The sequence below is a fragment of the Hyperolius riggenbachi genome, chromosome 3 (assembly GCF_040937935.1).
Source record: "Hyperolius riggenbachi isolate aHypRig1 chromosome 3, aHypRig1.pri, whole genome shotgun sequence".
Classification (NCBI taxonomy): domain Eukaryota; kingdom Metazoa; phylum Chordata; class Amphibia; order Anura; family Hyperoliidae; genus Hyperolius; species Hyperolius riggenbachi.
In genome coordinates this window covers 83,293,592-83,312,202 of record NC_090648.1, presented here as the reverse complement: position 1 = coordinate 83,312,202, position 18,611 = coordinate 83,293,592, and the positions used below count along the sequence as shown (strand labels likewise).

General features: G+C 48.6%; 10 non-coding genes across 10 annotated transcripts; all 10 read left to right on the top strand.

Annotated features, from left to right (window-relative positions):
• Window positions 1-9,884: 9,884 nt before the first annotated feature.
• Window positions 9,885-9,957, top strand: TRNAR-ACG (transfer RNA arginine (anticodon ACG)). Its single transcript has one exon. It is a non-coding gene; the product is annotated as a tRNA-Arg (tRNA).
• Window positions 9,958-10,975: 1,018 nt separating this feature from the next.
• Window positions 10,976-11,048, top strand: TRNAR-ACG (transfer RNA arginine (anticodon ACG)). Its single transcript has one exon. It is a non-coding gene; the product is annotated as a tRNA-Arg (tRNA).
• An 8-nt stretch (window positions 11,049-11,056) lies between these two features.
• On the top strand, window positions 11,057-11,128 carry TRNAH-GUG (transfer RNA histidin (anticodon GUG)). Its single transcript has one exon. It is a non-coding gene; the product is annotated as a tRNA-His (tRNA).
• A 950-nt stretch (window positions 11,129-12,078) lies between these two features.
• On the top strand, window positions 12,079-12,151 carry TRNAR-ACG (transfer RNA arginine (anticodon ACG)). The gene has a single exon. It is a non-coding gene; the product is annotated as a tRNA-Arg (tRNA).
• Window positions 12,152-13,169: 1,018 nt separating this feature from the next.
• On the top strand, window positions 13,170-13,242 carry TRNAR-ACG (transfer RNA arginine (anticodon ACG)). Its single transcript has one exon. It is a non-coding gene; the product is annotated as a tRNA-Arg (tRNA).
• Window positions 13,243-14,272: 1,030 nt separating this feature from the next.
• TRNAR-ACG (transfer RNA arginine (anticodon ACG)) lies at window positions 14,273-14,345 on the top strand. Its single transcript has one exon. It is a non-coding gene; the product is annotated as a tRNA-Arg (tRNA).
• A 1,018-nt stretch (window positions 14,346-15,363) lies between these two features.
• Window positions 15,364-15,436, top strand: TRNAR-ACG (transfer RNA arginine (anticodon ACG)). Its single transcript has one exon. It is a non-coding gene; the product is annotated as a tRNA-Arg (tRNA).
• A 1,030-nt stretch (window positions 15,437-16,466) lies between these two features.
• Window positions 16,467-16,539, top strand: TRNAR-ACG (transfer RNA arginine (anticodon ACG)). Its single transcript has one exon. It is a non-coding gene; the product is annotated as a tRNA-Arg (tRNA).
• Window positions 16,540-17,557: 1,018 nt separating this feature from the next.
• TRNAR-ACG (transfer RNA arginine (anticodon ACG)) lies at window positions 17,558-17,630 on the top strand. The gene has a single exon. It is a non-coding gene; the product is annotated as a tRNA-Arg (tRNA).
• An 8-nt stretch (window positions 17,631-17,638) lies between these two features.
• On the top strand, window positions 17,639-17,710 carry TRNAH-GUG (transfer RNA histidin (anticodon GUG)). Its single transcript has one exon. It is a non-coding gene; the product is annotated as a tRNA-His (tRNA).
• Window positions 17,711-18,611: the final 901 nt, after the last annotated feature.

Genomic DNA, 18,611 nt, shown 5'->3' with positions numbered 1-18,611 from the left:
GCCGCAGCAACCCTGGTTCGAATCTGGGTCACGGCTAGTGGTGCTCAAATACCCCTTTTAAAAATTCGAATTTGGTCGAATTCGAATAGTAAATTATTCGAGGTCAGTCGAATATTCGAGTCGAATATTTTTTACTATTCGATTCGACCTCGGACTTCGAGCTCACTATTCGAGTCGGTATTCGAGCTCACTATTCGAGCTGACTATTCGAATTGGCCCAAAATAGCTTCCAACACTTGTTTTGAGGGTGAATGATGCAAGAAACATCTTTTTTTCCAAGTAACAACAGCAAGTGATTATGTGGGGATGTTCCTTTAAAAAAAAATGTGGAAAGAGAAGTTGTGTCCTTAATTTGGTTCAGTAGTGTAGTGTTACTGTATATACTTGTTCTTCTTCTTCTTTATCTTTCTTAATCTTCTTCTAGATCTTCTTCTTCTTCTTCTTCTTCTTCTTCATCATCTTCTTCTTCTTCTTCATCTTCATCTTCTTCATCTTCTTCTTCATCTTCTTCTTCTTCTTCTTCATCTTCTTCTTCTTCTTCATCTTCTTCATCTTCTTCATCTTCATCTTCTTCATCTTCATCTTCTTCATCTTCATCTTCTTCTTCATCTTCTTCATCTTCTTCATCTTCTTCATCTTCTTCTTCTTCTTCTTCATCTTCTTCTTCTTCTTCTTCATCTTCTTCATCTTCTTCTTCTTCTTCTTCATCTTCTTCATCATCTTCTTCTTCTTCTTCATCTTCATCTTCTTCATCTTCTTCTTCATCTTCTTCATCTTCTTCTTCATCTTCTTCTTCTTCATCTTCTTCTTCTTCATCTTCTTCTTCTTCTTCTTCATCTTCTTCATCATCTTCTTCTTCTTCTTCATCTTCATCTTCTTCATCTTCTTCTTCATCTTCTTCTTCTTCATCTTCTTCTTCTTCTTCATCTTCATCTTCTTCATCTTCATCTTCTTCTTCTTCATCTTCTTCTTCATCTTCTTCTTCATCTTCTCCTTCTCCTTCTTTTTCAATATCGTCTTCTTCTTCTTCTTCACGTATTTCTCTTTTCAAATTTTTTTTTAAAGAAATGCAGCTATTTTTGAGCGTAACAAATAGCTGGTGGGCGCACGCATGTTGGAAGCGCCATTGTATGTGCTCCCTGGCAGTGGAAACACAAAGACAGCAGGAGGTAAATTCAGCAGCAGGAGGAGGAGGATGAGTGTGTGGCAGCAGGCAGTCAATGAGGCAGGCAGCTCGCCGTGACATAATAGCCCTGGTACCTAGCGGTGATACCAGGGCTGTAAATAAACACAACAGGAGGTCCCAGACAGCGGTCGTGCAGCCCACATTGTGTCCAATACACAACTGGGACAACACAGTTTTCAACCCGGGCACCTCAGAAAAATTAAACCTTTTTTTTTTTTTATTGGTTTTTTTTGGTTTTGGTTTTACAACCAATATAGCTATTGTTTTGACGTAATAGCTGGTGGCAGAGTGGCAGCAGAAGGTAATTCTGTGTACCCTGGCAGTGGGAAACACAGACAGACAGCAGCAGCAGGAGGAATGGAGGAGCAGTGTGAGCAGCTATTGTTGTGACGTAATAGCTGGTGGCAGAGTGGCAGCAGACGGTAATTCTGTGTACCCTGGCAGTGGGAAACACAGACAGACAGCAGCAGCAGGAGGAATGGAGGAGCAGTGTGAGTGTGGCAGCAGGTAGGCAGCGTGACATAATAGCCCTGGTACCTAGCGGTGATACCAGGGCTGTAAATAAACACAACAGGAGGTCCCAGACAGCGGTCGTGCAGCCCACATTGTGTCCAATACACAACTGGGACAACACAGTTTTCAACCCGGGCACCTCAGAAAAATTAAACCTTTTTTTTTTTTTATTGGTTTTTTTTGGTTTTGGTTTTACAACCAATATAGCTATTGTTTTGACGTAATAGCTGGTGGCAGAGTGGCAGCAGAAGGTAATTCTGTGTACCCTGGCAGTGGGAAACACAGACAGACAGCAGCAGCAGGAGGAATGGAGGAGCAGTGTGAGCAGCTATTGTTGTGACGTAATAGCTGGTGGCAGAGTGGCAGCAGACGGTAATTCTGTGTACCCTGGCAGTGGGAAACACAGACAGACAGCAGCAGCAGGAGGAATGGAGGAGCAGTGTGAGTGTGGCAGCAGGTAGGCAGCGTGACATAATAGCCCTGGTACCTAGCGGTGATACCAGGGCTGTAAATAAACACAACAGGAGGTCCCAGACAGCGGTCGTGCAGCCCACATTGTGTCCAATACACAACTGGGACAACACAGTTTTCAACCCGGGCACCTCAGAAAAATTAAACCTTTTTTTTTTTTTATTGGTTTTTTTTGGTTTTGGTTTTACAACCAATATAGCTATTGTTTTGACGTAATAGCTGGTGGCAGAGTGGCAGCAGAAGGTAATTCTGTGTACCCTGGCAGTGGGAAACACAGACAGACAGCAGAAGGGCAGTACACAGCAGCAGCCCACTGTAGGTGTGAAATGTGTGGCTGCAGGCGACGTAATAGTCAAAGTGAACCAGGCTGGCTTAGTGAGCAGGAGCCAGGAGGTGGTAAAGGGTGGTAAGGCACATTAACGATGGTACTAAGTTCCGGCAGCCAGTTCATGTCCCCCTCTCGCCGACAACAGGGGCCAGGAACTCGCCTTCCACCCACGCCTGGTTCATCTTGAGAAACGTCAGTCTGTCCACAGACTTGTGAGACAGACGTGAGCGTTTCTCGGTGACCACGCCACCAGCTGCACTGAAGCAGCGCTCGGACAGCACGCTGGAAGGGGGGCAGGACAGCACTTCCAGGGCGTACTGCGCCAGCTCGCTCCAGATCTCCATGCGCTTGACCCAATACTCCATGGGATCAACAGGGGCATCGCTGTCAAGCCCGCTGTAGGACCCCATGTAGTCAGCCACCATGCGGGTCAGGCGCTGGCTGTGACCGGAGGAGGATGCTGCTGCATGCATCTCCTCTCTAGTCACTGCTGCCGGAGCCTCTACAGTCCTGTAGAGCTCGTGGCTGAGAGACAGCAGGTCTGTGGGGCGCTTGCTGCTGCTGGATGCAGGCACCTGCTGCTGCCTCTGTGCTGGCTGCTGGACAGTGGGGGTGGAAGGCTGGGGGAAGGCTTCCTCCAAGCGCTCAACAAGGGCCTGCTGCAAGCTCCTTATTTGTTGCGCTGGGTCTCCTCCTGCAGGCGGCAGGAACTGGCTCAACTTCCCCTTGAGGCGTGGGTCCAACATCATGCTGATCCAGATGTCCTCCCTCTGCTTCATCTGGATCACCCTGGGGTCCCTGCGCAGGCACGTCAGCATGTGCGCTGCCATTGGGAAGAGGCGGGCCACGTCTGCTGGCACATCGACGTCAGTGCTGTCCTCCTCATCCTCCTCCTCTGCTGCCTCATCCTCTCTCCACCCCCGCACCAACTCAGCTGCACTGCGCTGATCCCCCTCATCAGCAGCCAGGTCAGGGACCTCCACCAAGTCCTCCTCCTCCTCCCCCTCAGAGGTGGACTGTGCAGCTGCTTGCCGCTCCTGCTGGTCCAAGGCTGCCGCTCCCTGTGCCAGCAAAGCATCGAGTGCCCTGTTCAGCAGAGAAACCAGGGGCACCCACTCGCAGACCATAGCATGGTCCCTGCTCACCATGTTTGTGGCCTGCAGGAAGGGAGCCAGCACTAAGCACACCTGCTGCATGTGCCTCCAGTCATCATCGGGGACGATGGACGGGATGTTGCTGGTCTTGTCCCTTCTCTGAGCTGCGGAAACAGTGGCCAGGGCAAGGTAGTGGTTGACAGCGTGCTTCTGTTCAACCAGACGCTCCAACATCGCCAGGGTGGAGTTCCAGCGAGTCGGAACGTCAATGATCAGCCGATGGCGTGGCAGATCCAGCTCCTTTTGCACGTCTTCCAGGCTCGCACAGGCTGCAGCCGAGCGCCGGAAGTGACGCACAACGTTCCTTGCCGTTTCCAGCAGCTCGTCCATCCCCTGGTAGGTGCGCAGGAACTTCTGCACCACCAGGTTCAGCACGTGGGCAAGACAGGGGATGTGGGTCAGGTTTCCCCTGTCTATGGCAGCAACCAGATTGGCCCCATTGTCGGACACCACCTCTCCGACTCTGAGGCCTCTGGGGGTCAGCCAAATCCGCTCCTGCTCCTGGAGTTTGGCCAACACGTGGGCTGCCGTCAGCTTGGTCTTGCCAAGGCTGACCAAGTGCAGCAGCGCTTGGCAGTGGCGGGCCTTCACACTGCTGCTGAGGCGGGGGGTTTGGCCAGGTGTGGCGGAGGATGGCAGAGGATCGGAGGAACCCGCTGCAGTTCCCCTGACCCTGCGGGGTGGCACCACCCACTGTGTTGCTGCTGCTGCTGTGCCCGCTGCTGCTCTCCCATCCTCACCCCCTTCCACCAAGCTGACCCAGTGGACAGTGAAGGACAGGTAGCGGCCTGTCCCGAAGCGGCTGCTCCAGGAGTCCATGGTGACGTGGACCCTTTCACCAACCGCGTGCTCCAGCCCTCGCTCCACATTGGCCATCACAAAGCGGTGCAGTGCAGGAATGGCCTTGCGGGCGAAGAAGTGTCTGCTGGGGAGCTGCCAGTCTGGGGCTGCACAAGCAAGCAGCGCCCGCATGTCGCTCCCCTCCTGCACGAGCGTGTACGGCAGGAGTTGGGAGCACATGGCCCGTGCCAGCAAGCCGTTCAGCTGCCGCACGCGACGGCTGCTGGGAGGCAGAGCCCTAACCACCCCCTGGAAGGACTCGCTCAAAAGGCTCTGGCGTGCCTTTTTGCTGGCACGGGAATCAGCAGACGGAGCAGAGGAGGCCACTGAGGACTGGCTGCCAGAACAGGCCTCAGTGTCGGCGGCAGGAGTTGCAGAGGGGGGAGGAGCAGGGCGTTTCCGCACTCCTGCTGGTGCTGCTGGAGGAGCAGGAGGGCGGGTGGCTGCTGTTGCTGCTGCTGCTGCTGAAGGCTGTGCAGTGATGGGATTGGTGCCACTGCCAGCACCAGATGCCTTCAGCCTCTGGAACTCCTCATGCTGGTGGAAGTGTTTCGCAGAAAGGTGGTTGATCAGCGAGCTGGTGCTGAACTTCAAGGGGTCTGCACCTCTGCTCAACTTCCGCTGACAGTGGTTGCAAGTGGCGTACTTGCTGTACACTGTGGGCATGGTGAAAAACCGCCAGATTGGTGACAAAAACATCCCCCTACGGCATGGAAGCGCTGCTGCCTGTTTCCCTGTGGTGGTTGGGGGGGGGGGGGGGTCTTGGGTGCGGCTGGTGGTGGTACTGGCTGATGCTGCTGCTGCTGCTGCTGAGCCTGAGACACCAGCAGGCTGTGGGACGCTGCCAATGCTTGCAATGATGCGCCTCCTTGCAAGGCCCACAACCGCATCCTCCTCCTCCTCCTCAGAGCTGCTGAGGACGACATCCTCTGGATGTGTTGGCACCCAGTCTCTGTCTGTCACCGGGTCATCATCATCATGCCCCTCCTGAAACATGTCCTGCTCTGATGATGACCCCCCAAACTCCTCTGCTGATGCATGGATGGGACGCTTGACTGTCGCCACAGTCTTGCTGTCCAATCCCTCCTCCCCCAAAGTGCCCATCAGCATCTCCTCCTCCAAATCGCCAACAACAGCATTCAATTGACTCATCATGCCTGGGGTCAAAAGAGTGCTGAGTGACAGGTCGGCGACTGACGGTGAACTGGCCTCCTCCCCAGGCCCTGCTGGGCGGCTGCTGCGAACAGGGGTGGTGGTGGTGAGGGTGGAGGCCTCGGATGCAGAGCTGATGGCGGGCTGCTCATCCTCCGTCATGAGTTGCACCACAGTGTCTGCATCCTTTTCCTCAATGGGACGTTTCCGACCCGGCTGGAGGAAAATGGGAGCAGGTGCTACACGCTGCTGCTGCTGTGTCTCTGCAGCGTGAGTTGCAGATGCTCCTCCTGGGCGGCGCCCAAGGCGTCCACGGCCAGTGGCTATGGGAGGAATGTTAGCCACTGACGCTGCTGCTGCTGCTGCGGAACTGTGCATGGTGGCGCGCCCGCGGCCGCGGCTTGCCACAATGCTGCTCCCTCTCTTCCTGATTCCCTTGCTGCCCTTCCCCTTGCCCAAACCGCGCTGGCTGCCACTTCCAGACATCTTCAATGTTTTGGGCGTATAGACAAAAGTTTTGTAAAAGGGCGGGTGAAAAGTGGGGTACTTTAATGGAGTGGGTTGGTTGGTGAGGTGACTGAGTGAGTGTCCCCTAGTACAGTAAGTAAGTATTAACAGTCAGGAAGTACAACTAGCAGTTACAATAATCAGTAGTAGTAATCACAAGTAAATTTAGTGTGTGTACACTCAGACAGTGAGTGCACGCACGCAGGAGCTAGTAGCCTATGGACACAGTGACTGAGTGTCCTAGACTCCTAGTACGGTAAGAGTAAGTAAGTAGTAACAGTAAGTAGAACTAACTAATAACAATAATCAATCAGCGATCAGAAGGAAATGGAGTGTGGGTGGTGTGTGTGTACACTCAGACAGTGAGTGCACGCACGCAGGAGCTAGTAGCCTATGGACACAGTGACTGAGTGTCCTAGACTCCTAGTACAGTAAGAGTAAGTAAGTAGTAACAGTAAGTAGAACTAACTAATAACAATAATCAATCAGCGATCAGAAGGAAATGGAGTGTGGGTGGTGTGTGTACACTCAGACAGTGAGTGCACGCACGCAGGAGCTAGTAGCCTATGGACACAGTGACTGGGTGTCCTAGACTCCTAGTACAGTAAGAGTAAGTAAGTAGTAACAGTAAGTAGTAGAACTAACTAATAACAATAATCAATCAGCGATCAGAAGGAAATGGAGTGTGGGTGGTGTGTGTACACTCAGACAGTGAGTGCACGCACGCAGGAGCTAGTAGCCTATGGACACAGTGACTGAGTGTCCTAGACTCCTAGTACAGTAAGTAGTAACAGTAAGTAGTAGAACTAACTAATAACAATAATCAATCAGCGATCAGAAGGAAATGGAGTGTGGGTGGTGTGTGTACACTCAGACAGTGAGTGCACGCACGCAGGAGCTAGTAGCCTATGGACACAGTGACTGAGTGTCCTAGACTCCTAGTACAGTAAGTAGTAACAGTAAGTAGTAGAACTAACTAATAACAATAATCAATCAGCGATCAGAAGGAAATGGAGTGTGGGTGGTGTGTGTACACTCAGACAGTGAGTGCACGCACGCAGGAGCTAGTAGCCTATGGACACAGTGACTGAGTGTCCTAGACTCCTAGTACAGTAAGAGTAAGTAAGTAGTAACAGTAAGTAGAACTAACTAATAACAATAATCAATCAGCGATCAGAAGGAAATGGAGTGTGGGTGGTGTGTGTACACTCAGACAGTGAGTGCACGCACGCAGGAGCTAGTAGCCTATGGACACAGTGACTGGGTGTCCTAGACTCCTAGTACAGTAAGAGTAAGTAAGTAGTAACAGTAAGTAGTAGAACTAACTAATAACAATAATCAATCAGCGATCAGAAGGAAATGGAGTGTGGGTGGTGTGTGTACACTCAGACAGTGAGTGCACGCACGCAGGAGCTAGTAGCCTATGGACACAGTGACTGAGTGTCCTAGACTCCTAGTACAGTAAGTAGTAACAGTAAGTAGTAGAACTAACTAATAACAATAATCAATCAGCGATCAGAAGGAAATGGAGTGTGGGTGGTGTGTGTACACTCAGACAGTGAGTGCACGCACGCAGGAGCTAGTAGCCTATGGACACAGTGACTGAGTGTCCTAGACTCCTAGTACAGTAAGAGTAAGTAAGTAGTAACAGTAAGTAGAACTAACTAATAACAATAATCAATCAGCGATCAGAAGGAAATGGAGTGTGGGTGTGTGTACACTCAGACAGTGAGTGCACGCACGCAGGAGCTAGTAGCCTATGAACACAGTGACTGAGTGTCCTAGACTCCTAGTACAGTAAGAGTAAGTAGTAACAGTAAGTAGAACTAACTAATTACAATAATCAATCAGCGATCAGAAGGAAATAGAGTGTGTGTTGTGTGTGTACACTCAGACAGTGAGTGCGCACACGCAGGAGCTAGTAGCCTATATGAACAGTGACAGTGAGTGTCCCTACGGGTACAGTAAGAGTAAGTAGTAAGTAAGTACAACTAACAATAATCAATCAGTAATCAGAAGGAAATAGAGTGTGTGTACACACAGACAGTGAGTGAGTGCACACACGCAGGAGCTAGCTAGTAGCCTATAAACAGTGACAGTCAGTGAGTGTCCTACTGTCTCCTAGTACAGTATAACTACAATACTATTAGTAAAGGACAGCAGAAATACTGGTATAGATGATGAGAGAAATAAACAGAGGACAGCTGCCCACAGAGGCAAGGCCCCCCTGAGGCCTAAACCTGTAAGCTTGCAGCAGCTGCCTGTCTCTAATGTAACACACAAGCTACTAACTAAAATACAATGTCTATCTAAATAACAACAATACAGGTGTATATGGCAGGTGTAGGTGAGCAAAAACGCTAGGTAAATGAACACAATAGAGCACTTGCTAAGCCAAAGCACAAAGGAGCAGATCTCTCTCTGTACAAGTCTCAGGCAAGCATGGAAAACCCGAACATGGCGGCCGCTATTTATAGGGTAGGGGCTGGCCAGGGTCCCCCTCTGTGATTGGCTGCCGTCAGAGGGCCTGGGAGCCCTCTGATTGGCTCTAAGCACATCAATCTGGGCTATGACGCTATTCGAGCTCGGTACCGAGCTCGAATAGCGCCGGTTTGCTCGAATAGCTCGAATAGTGAATGGGCTATTCGAGTGTTCTCGAATAGCCCATTCGAATAGCTACAGCTATTCGGAGCTCGAATACCGAGCTCGAATAGCTGAAAAAGAGCTCGAATATTCGAGCTACTCGAATATTCGAGCTCTGCTGAGCACCACTAGTCACGGCAGGCTCTTTACTTTCTTCCTCTGCGACTTTTTCTTCAGCTTGCAACCAATCTACTGACTTTCTAAAGCATTCAGGAACCTTAGGCTCTGCTTGCTTCACTTCTTCACTACAACATTTTGCCTTTCGCCGAGAGAAAATTTTCTCTGCTATGGACCTTTGTAGCATCTTCAAACATCTTCACAAATACCATCCTCACATGACATCTTGGCCTCACCAGTTGCCAGTCTCTTGCTAAGCCTAGGTCAACTTTCACCACTTGCCTTTCCCAAGAAACCCGCGCAAGAAAAAGACCTATTACACAGAGCACTTGAGCATCAATTCACCTTGGCGCCCATACTTCTGATGGCTGCTAGCAATGCTTAAAGGACAACTCTGCTTTGACATTGTTCTGCACAGACAACTTTAACAGCAGACCCTGATCAATCATGCAGAGATAATGCTTTCAGGATTTTGTTCCTAGAAGGAGATAGAAGAACTTAGCCCGCCGTGCCCCACTCACAACAGACAGCTGCCCAGACAGAGGACCCTTTCCATACTGCTTGGCTTCACTCCTTGTCTTCACACCCAGCAACTTTCCCATTGGCACTAACTACACTCGGTGCAGCTGCAACAACATCACCTTAAGAAATGTGTGAATAACGCTAGGACTAGCATACAAAATGTGCCCTGATCCTATAGTGGCTAGTACTCTTTGTTGTGGCTGCAAGCAACCATGTGTGAATACGGTTTACGGCGGGCTGCTTTCTGCACTCCTCTTGCAACCTTCTTCAAGCTTTTAGAACAGCATTGTGAATATCTGGACTCAGAGACAGCAAATTCATGACATTTTAATAGAGATTATCTCTCAAAGAAGTTCTCGCTACAGAAGATGTTCAGTGGAATAGGGCACTTCAACGAGGCCCACTTTCCTTGTAGCCGCAAGGAAAACGTGCTATGCATATGTCAGCAGCAGGGCCAGTGGCGCAATGGATAACGCGTCTGACTACGGATCAGAAGATTGTAGGTTCGACTCCTACCTGGCTCAGGAAACATGCCGTGATCGTATAATGGTTAGTACTCTGCGTTGTGGCCGCAGCAATCCGGGTCACGGCAGGCTCTTTACTTTCTTCCTCTGCGACTTTTTCTTCAGCTTGCAACCAATCTACTGACTTTCTAAAGCATTCAGGAACCTTAGGCTCTGCTTGCTTCACTTCTTCACTACAACATTTTGCCTTTCACCGAGAGAAAACTTTCTCTGCTATGGACCTTTGTAGCATCTTCAAACATCTTCACAAATACCATCCTCACATGACATCTTGGCCTCACCAGTTGCCAGTCTCTTGCTAAGCCTAGGTCAACTTTCACCACTTGCCTTTCCCAAGAAACCCGCGCAAGAAAAAGACCTATTACACAGAGCACTTGAGCATCAATTCACCTTGGCGCCCATACTTCTGATGGCTGCTAGCAATGCTTAAAGGACAACTCTGCTTTGACATTGTTCTGCACAGACAACTTTAACAGCAGACCCTGATCAATCATGCAGAGATAATGCTTTCAGGATTTTGTTCCTAGAAGGAGATAGAAGAACTTAGCCCGCCGTGCCCCACTCACAACAGACAGCTGCCCAGACAGAGGACCCTTTTCATACTGCTTGGCTTCACTCCTTGTCTTCACACCCAGCAACTTTCCCATTGGCACTAACTACACTCGGTGCAGCTGCAACAACATCACCTTAAGAAATGTGTGAATAACGCTAGGATTAGCATACAAAATGTGCCCTGATCCTATAGTGGCTAGTACTCTTTGTTGTGGCTGCAAGCAACCTGGTGTGAATACGGTTTACGGCGGGCTGCTTTCTGCACTCCTCTTGCAACCTTCTTCAAGCTTTTAGAACAGCATTGTGAATATCTGGACTCAGAGACAGCAAATTCATGACATTTTAATAGAGATTATCTCTCGAAGAAGTTCTCGCTACAGAAGATGTTCAGTGAAATAGGGCACTTCAACGAGGCCCACTTTCCTTGTGGCCGCAAGGAAAACGTGCTATGCATATGTCAGCAGCAGGGCCAGTGGCGCAATGGATAACGCGTCTGACTACGGATCAGAATATTGTAGGTTCGACTCCTACCTGGCTCAGGAAACATGCCGTGATCGTATAGTGGTTAGTACTCTGCGTTGTGGCCGCAGCAACCCCGGTTCGAATCCGGGTCACGGCAGGCTCTTTACTTTCTTCCTCTGCGACTTTTTCTTCAGCTTGCAACCAATCTACTGACTTTCTAAAGCATTCAGGAACCTTAGGCTCTGCTTGCTTCACTTCTTCACTACAACATTTTGCCTTTCGCCGAGAGAAAATTTTCTCTGCTATGGACCTTTGTAGCATCTTCAAACATCTTCACAAATACCATCCTCACATGACATCTTGGCCTCACCAGTTGCCAGTCTCTTGCTAAGCCTAGGTCAACTTTCACCACTTGCCTTTCCCAAGAAACCCGCGCAAGAAAAAGACCTATTACACAGAGCACTTGAGCATCAATTCACCTTGGCGCCCATACTTCTGATGGCTGCTAGCAATGCTTAAAGGACAACTCTGCTTTGACATTGTTCTGCACAGACAACTTTAACAGCAGACCCTGATCAATCATGCAGTGATAATGCTTTCAGGATTTTGTTCCTAGAAGGAGATAGAAGAACTTAGCCCGCCGTGCCCCACTCACAACAGACAGCTGCCCAGACAGAGGACCCTTTCCATACTGCTTGGCTTCACTCCTTGTCTTCACACCCAGCAACTTTCCCATTGGCACTAACTACACTCGGTGCAGCTGCAACAACATCACCTTAAGAAATGTGTGAATAACGCTAGGACTAGCATACAAAATGTGCCCTGATCCTATAGTGGCTAGTACTCTTTGTTGTGGCTGCAAGCAACCATGTGTGAATACGGTTTACGGCGGGCTGCTTTCTGCACTCCTCTTGCAACCTTCTTCAAGCTTTTAGAACAGCATTGTGAATATCTGGACTCAGAGACAGCAAATTCATGACATTTTAATAGAGATTATCTCTCAAAGAAGTTCTCGCTACAGAAGATGTTCAGTGGAATAGGGCACTTCAACGAGGCCCACTTTCCTTGTGGCCGCAAGGAAAACGTGCTATGCATATGTCAGCATCAGGGCCAGTGGCGCAATGGATAACGCGTCTGACTACGGATCAGAAAATTGTAGGTTCGACTCCTACCTGGCTCAGGAAACATGCCGTGATCGTATAATGGTTAGTACTCTGCGTTGTGGCCGCAGCAATCCGGGTCACGGCAGGCTCTTTACTTTCTTCCTCTGCGACTTTTTCTTCCGCTTGCAACCAATCTACTGACTTTCTAAAGCATTCAGGAACCTTAGGCTCTGCTTGCTTCACTTCTTCACTACAACATTTTGCCTTTCGCCGAGAGAAAACTTTCTCTGCTATGGACCTTTGTAGCATCTTCAAACATCTTCACAAATACCATCCTCACATGACATCTTGGCCTCACCAGTTGCCAGTCTCTTGCTAAGCCTAGGTCAACTTTCACCACTTGCCTTTCCCAAGAAACCCGCGCAAGAAAAAGACCTATTACACAGAGCACTTGAGCATCAATTCACCTTGGCGCCCATACTTCTGATGGCTGCTAGCAATGCTTAAAGGACAACTCTGCTTTGACATTGTTCTGCACAGACAACTTTAACAGCAGACCCTGATCAATCATGCAGAGATAATGCTTTCAGGATTTTGTTCCTAGAAGGAGATAGAAGAACTTAGCCCGCCGTGCCCCACTCACAACAGACAGCTGCCCAGACAGAGGACCCTTTCCATACTGCTTGGCTTCACTCCTTGTCTTCACACCCAGCAACTTTCCCATTGGCACTAACTACACTCGGTGCAGCTGCAACAACATCACCTTAAGAAATGTGTGAATAACGCTAGGACTAGCATACAAAATGTGCCCTGATCCTATAGTGGCTAGTACTCTTTGTTGTGGCTGCAAGCAACCTGGTGTGAATACGGTTTACGGCGGGCTGCTTTCTGCACTCCTCTTGCAACCTTCTTCAAGCTTTTAGAACAGCATTGTGAATATCTGGACTCAGAGACAGCAAATTCATGACATTTTAATAGAGATTATCTCTCAAAGAAGTTCTCGCTACAGAAGATGTTCAGTGAAATAGGGCACTTCAACGAGGCCCACTTTCCTTGTGGCCGCAAGGAAAACGTGCTATGCATATGTCAGCAGCAGGGCCAGTGGCGCAATGGATAACGCGTCTGACTACGGATCAGAATATTGTAGGTTCGACTCCTACCTGGCTCAGGAAACATGCCGTGATCGTATAGTGGTTAGTACTCTGTGTTGTGGCCGCAGCAACCCCGGTTCGAATCTGGGTCACGGCAGGCTCTTTACTTTCTTCCTCTGCGACTTTTTCTTCAGCTTGCAACCAATCTACTGACTTTCTAAAGCATTCAGGAACCTTAGGCTCTGCTTGCTTCACTTCTTCACTACAACATTTTGCCTTTCGCCGAGAGAAAATTTTCTCTGCTATGGACCTTTGTAGCATCTTCAAACATCTTCACAAATACCATCCTCACATGACATCTTGGCCTCACCAGTTGCCAGTCTCTTGCTAAGCCTAGGTCAACTTTCACCACTTGCCTTTCCCAAGAAACCCGCGCAAGAAAAAGACCTATTACACAGAGCACTTGAGCATCAATTCACCTTGGCACCCATACTTCTGATGGCTGCTAGCAATGCTTAAAGGACAACTCTGCTTTGACATTGTTCTGCACAGACAACTTTAACAGCAGACCCTGATCAATCATGCAGTGATAATGCTTTCAGGATTTTGTTCCTAGAAGGAGATAGAAGAACTTAGCCCGCCGTGCCCCACTCACAACAGACAGCTGCCCAGACAGAGGACCCTTTCCATACTGCTTGGCTTCACTCCTTGTCTTCACACCCAGCAACTTTCCCATTGGCACTAACTACACTCGGTGCAGCTGCAACAACATCACCTTAAGAAATGTGTGAATAGCGCTAGGACTAGCATACAAAATGTGCCCTGATCCTATAGTGGCTAGTACTCTTTGTTGTGGCTGCAAGCAACCATGTGTGAATACGGTTTACGGCGGGCTGCTTTCTGCACTCCTCTTGCAACCTTCTTCAAGCTTTTAGAACAGCATTGTGAATATCTGGACTCAGAGACAGCAAATTCATGACATTTTAATAGAGATTATCTCTCAAAGAAGTTCTCGCTACAGAAGATGTTCAGTGGAATAGGGCACTTCAACGAGGCCCACTTTCCTTGTGGCCGCAAGGAAAACGTGCTATGCATATGTCAGCAGCAGGGCCAGTGGCGCAATGGATAACGCGTCTGACTACGGATCAGAAGATTGTAGGTTCGACTCCTACCTGGCTCAGGAAACATGCCGTGATCATATAATGTTTAGTACTCTGCGTTGTGGCCGCAGCAATCCGGGTCACGGCAGGCTGTTTACTTTCTTCCTCTGCGACTTTTTCTTCAGCTTGCAACCAATCTACTGACTTTCTAAAGCATTCAGGAACCTTAGGCTCTGCTTGCTTCACTTCTTCACTACAACATTTTCCCTTTCACCGAGAGAAAATTTTCTCTGCTATGGACCTTTGTAGCATCTTCAAACATCTTCACAAATACCATCCTCACATGACATCTTGGCCTCACCAGTTGCCAGTCTCTTGCTAAGCCTAGGTCAACTTTCACCACTTGCCTTTCCCAAGAAACCCGCGCAAGAAAAAGACCTATTACACAGAGCACTTGAGCATCAATTCACCTTGGCGCCCATACTTCTGATGGCTGCTAGCAATGCTTAAAGGACAACTCTGCTTTGACATTGTTCTGCACAGACAACTTTAACAGCAGACCCTGATCAATCATGCAGAGATAATGCTTTCAGGATTTTGTTCCTAGAAGGAGATAGAAGAACTTAGCCCGCCGTGCCCCACTCACAACAGACAGCTGCCCAGACAGAGGACCCTTTCCATACTGCTTGGCTTCACTCCTTGTCTTCACACCCAGCAACTTTCCCATTGGCACTAACTACACTCGGTGCAGCTGCAACAACATCACCTTAAGAAATGTGTGAATAACGCTAGGACTAGCATACAAAATGTGCCCTGATCCTATAGTGGCTAGTACTCTTTGTTGTGGCTGCAAGCAACCTGGTGTGAATACGGTTTACGGCGGGCTGCTTTCTGCACTCCTCTTGCAACCTTCTTCAAGCTTTTAGAACAGCATTGTGAATATCTGGACTCAGAGACAGCAAATTCATGACATTTTAATAGAGATTATCTCTCAAAGAAGTTCTCGCTACAGAAGATGTTCAGTGGAATAGGGCACTTCAACGAGGCCCACTTTCCTTGTGGCCGCAAGGAAAACGTGCTATGCATATGTCAGCAGCAGGGCCAGTGGTGCAATGGATAACGCGTCTGACTACGGATCAGAAGATTGTAGGTTCGACTCCTACCTGGCTCAGGAAACATGCCGTGATCGTATAGTGGTTAGTACTCTGCGTTGTGGCCGCAGCAACCCCGGTTCGAATCTGGGTCACGGCAGGCTCTTTACTTTCTTCCTCTGCGACTTTTTTTTCAGCTTGCAACCAATCTACTGACTTTCTAAAGCATTCAGGAACCTTAGGCTCTGCTTGCTTCACTTCTTCACTACAACATTTTGCCTTTCGCCGAGAGAAAATTTTCTCTGCTATGGACCTTTGTAGCATCTTCAAACATCTTCACAAATACCATCCTCACATGACATCTTGGCCTCACCAGTTGCCAGTCTCTTGCTAAGCCTAGGTCAACTTTCACCACTTGCCTTTCCCAAGAAACCCGCGCAAGAAAAAGACCTATTACACAGAGCACTTGAGCATAAATTCACCTTGGCGCCCATACTTCTGATGGCTGCTAGCAATGCTTAAAGGACAACTCTGCTTTGACATTGTTCTGCACAGACAACTTTAACAGCAGACCCTGATCAATCATGCAGAGATAATGCTTTCAGGATTTTGTTCCTAGAAGGAGATAGAAGAACTTAGCCCGCCGTGCCCCACTCACAACAGACAGCTGCCCAGACAGAGGACCCTTTCCATACTGCTTGGCTTCACTCCTTGTCTTCACACCCAGCAACTTTCCCATTGGCACTAACTACACTCGGTGCAGCTGCAACAACATCACCTTAAGAAATGTGTGAATAACGCTAGGACTAGCATACAAAATGTGCCCTGATCCTATAGTGGCTAGTACTCTTTGTTGTGGCTGCAAGCAACCATGTGTGAATACGGTTTACGGCGGGCTGCTTTCTGCACTCCTCTTGCAACCTTCTTCAAGCTTTTAGAACAGCATTGTGAATATCTGGACTCAGAGACAGCAAATTCATGACATTTTAATAGAGATTATCTCTCAAAGAAGTTCTCGCTACAGAAGATGTTCAGTGGAATAGGGCACTTCAACGAGGCCCACTTTCCTTGTGGCCGCAAGGAAAACGTGCTATGCATATGTCAGCAGCAGGGCCAGTGGCGCAATGGATAACGCGTCTGACTACGGATCAGAAGATTGTAGGTTCGACTCCTACCTGGCTCAGGAAACATGCCGTGATCGTATAATGGTTAGTACTCTGCGTTGTGGCCGCAGCAATCCAGGTCACGGCAGGCTCTTTACTTTCTTCCTCTGCGACTTTTTCTTCAGCTTGCAACCAATCTACTGACTTTCTAAAGCATTCAGGAACCTTAGGCTCTGCTTGCTTCACTTCTTCACTACAACATTTTGCCTTTCGCCGAGAGAAAACTTTCTCTGCTATGGACCTTTGTAGCATCTTCAAACATCTTCACAAATACCATCCTCACATGACATCTTGGCCTCACCAGTTGCCAGTCTCTTGCTAAGCCTAGGTCAACTTTCACCACTTGCCTTTCCCAAGAAACCCGCGCAAGAAAAAGACCTATTACACAGAGCACTTGAGCATCAATTCACCTTGGCGCCCATACTTCTGATGGCTGCTAGCAATGCTTAAAGGACAACTCTGCTTTGACATTGTTCTGCACAGACAACTTTAACAGCAGACCCTGATCAGTCATGCAGAGATAATGCTTTCAGGATTTTGTTCCTAGAAGGAGATAGAAGAACTTAGCCCACCGTGCCCCACTCACAACAGACAGCTGCCCAGACAGAGGACCCTTTCCATACTGCTTGGCTTCACTCCTTGTCTTCACACCCAGCAACTTTCCCATTGGCACTAACTACACTCGGTGCAGCTGCAACAACATCACCTTAAGAAATGTGTGACTAACGCTAGGACTAGCATACAAAATGTGCCCTGATCCTATAGTGGCTAGTATTCTTTGTTGTGGCTGCAAGCAACCTGGTGTGAATACGGTTTACGGCGGGCTGCTTTCTGCACTCCTCTTGCAACCTTCTTCAAGCTTTTAGAACAGCATTGTGAATATCTGGACTCAGAGACAGCAAATTCATGACATTTTAATAGAGATTATCTCTCAAAGAAGTTCTCGCTACAGAAGATGTTCAGTGGAATAGGGCACTTCAACGAGGCCCACTTTCCTTGTGGCCGCAAGGAAAACGTGCTATGCATATGTCAGCAGCAGGGCCAGTGGCGCAATGGATAACGCGTCTGACTACGGATCAGAAGATTGTAGGTTCGACTCCTACCTGGCTCAGGAAACATGCCGTGATCGTATAGTGGTTAGTACTCTGCGTTGTGGCCGCAGCAACCCCGGTTCGAATCCGGGTCACGGCAGGCTCTTTACTTTCTTCCTCTGCGACTTTTTCTTCAGCTTGCAACCAATCTACTGACTTTCTAAAGCATTCAGGAACCTTAGGCTCTGCTTGCTTCACTTCTTCACTACAACATTTTGCCTTTCGCCGAGAGAAAACTTTCTCTGCTATGGACTTTTGTAGCATCTTCAAACATCTTCACAAATACCATCCTCACATGACATCTTGGCCTCACCAGTTGCCAGTCTCTTGCTAAGCCTAGGTCAACTTTCACCACTTGCCTTTCCCAAGAAACCCGCGCAAGAAAAAGACCTATTACACAGAGCACTTGAGCATCAATTCACCTTGGCGCCCATACTTCTGATGGCTGCTAGCAATGCTTAAAGGACAACTCTGCTTTGACATTGTTCTGCACAGACAACTTTAACAGCAGACCCTGATCAATCATGCAGAGATAATGCTTTCAGGATTTTGTTCCTAGAAGGAGATAGAAGAACTTAGCCCGCCGTGCCCCACTCACAACAGACAGCTGCCCAGACAGAGGACCCTTTCCATACTGCTTGGCTTCACTCCTTGTCTTCACACCCAGCAACTTTCCCATTGGCACTAACTACACTCGGTGCAGCTGCAACAACATCACCTTAAGAAATGTGTGAATAACGCTAGGACTAGCATACAAAATGTGCCCTGATCCTATAGTGGCTAGTACTCTTTGTTGTGGCTGCAAGCAACCTGGTGTGAATACGGTTTACGGCGGGCTGCTTTCTGCACTCCTCTTGCAACCTTCTTCAAGCTTTTAGAACAGCATTGTGAATATCTGGACTCAGAGACAGCAAATTCATGACATTTTAATAGAGATTATCTCTCAAAGAAGTTCTCGCTACAGAAGATGTTCAGTGGAATAGGGCACTTCAACGAGGCCC